Source organism: Aplysia californica, unplaced genomic scaffold, assembly GCF_000002075.1.
Source record: "Aplysia californica isolate F4 #8 unplaced genomic scaffold, AplCal3.0 scaffold00871, whole genome shotgun sequence".
NCBI lineage: Eukaryota > Metazoa > Mollusca > Gastropoda > Aplysiida > Aplysiidae > Aplysia > Aplysia californica.
In genome coordinates, this window is record NW_004798141.1 from 109,871 (window position 1) to 111,477 (window position 1,607).

General features: G+C 42.1%; 1 protein-coding gene across 1 annotated transcript in view; it reads left to right on the forward strand.

Moving 5' to 3' along the window:
- The window catches only part of LOC101851613, a gene marked incomplete in the record, with an annotated part of 12,289 nt that overhangs the window by 8,618 nt on the left and 2,064 nt on the right, over positions 1-1,607 (forward strand).

Genomic DNA, 1,607 nt, shown 5'->3' on the forward strand with positions numbered 1-1,607 from the left:
TTAATATAATTATAATACTTTAATTTCCTTTTTCCCGAGTACTCCATTCAGACAAATTTGTAGATAAGCACAGATCGAAAATTTGCAGGAATGCCTTTCCCTTGGGAAATTATATGGCCATAATCAAGCTGCATACGGACCAACACACGTCTTCACATGATTTTTATAACATTTTAAATGTTTTAATGAGAAATTCTGTACCACGTTTGAATCAATGCAACCCCCAAATGCTGCCAGTTTACAACCAACCCTCCCCCCCCCTCTCTCTCTCTCTCTCTCTCTCTCTCTCTCTCCCCCCCCCCCCCCCCCCCCCGACCTCTTGCACGCACCTTGCGGTTCAGATCATCTCATAATATGTGCTGTTGTAGACATGTCCGGTATGAACACTGACCAGGACCCCCCGGGGCAGTGATGCTGACTGAAGTGTCTGTAGGTTACTCCCAAAGGAGGGACATTAACCATATTTTTATGCACAGTAGAATTGTAATTGTAAATGGGCTGATCCAGCAATGTCATGCTCATAATTGTGCCTGAACTACAACAGGGAACTGCTGATTTTTCTTTCCTAATCCTTATTATTGTCATTTCCCCTCTACTTCTTTTGTATGTTTGTCACACTCTTGTGACCCGCTATTTCCGGGGTGCCTTGATAGTCGAAGCAAACTTTGTGCTGTTGAAGTTAGAGAGGTGAGCAGAGTAAGTCTGATTCCCTGTAAGGACTTCTCTGTTGACATCCACCCATTGGCGCTCATAATATATGACCTTATGCAGTTGTGAGCACAGTAAAACCTCTACTAAAAGAAAAAAAAAACACACTGACCAGTCCATGACATTCATATTAGGACCTTCCAGAAACGGTGTCGTTTATTACACTGGCGGTGTGAGGGCAGACATAGTCTTGTACAAAGTCTGAGAGGTTCGGATTTTTTTACTCGGACAGTTTGTCCCAGGGAACAGCTCTCTTGTCGCGGATTCGTTAATTGCAGTCCTAAATAAGGCGTTCTTGGTCTACGTTCTAAACTTACTACTCAGCGCCTCACACTGATGGAAGAAAACATGTTCATGCATCCATTGCATGCCCCGAGCTGTTACACTAGCAGGAAGGATACAATATAACACTAATAACAGTAACAGACGTAACAGCAAAATTTGTCTGTCTAGGGTAGGGCTGGTGCCGACCTTTCCAGTGAGCTAAACTCTTACATCTCTGGATAAGTTGGGAAACAATACAAGTACTGTAATTGGGCAGTCTATGTGCTTCTCGAGAAAATTTTCCACCCGAGGCTGTGGCAAAACTAGCAGTCAGCTTCTCTAAGTTAAAGTTGAGGCGGCTTGCTTGCAATTAAAGAAATTAAAAATTGATCGCAACAAAAACCCAAAACAAACAAAAACAGTCCGGACTGTTGTTAGGAGAGACCAACGTCTCATCTTCCAGGTAAATAATATGTTTTTGCACTAGATTTAGCTCTAGTTACCTTGCGCCCAATGAACACATAATTTCACAAAAGCGTAGTTTTCTGTACTGTGCTAAAAAGTACTCATGGAAATTGACATGTACTCACCTGTGTTCCCGAAGACTGTGACGATTAAAAAAAAAAAAAAAAATA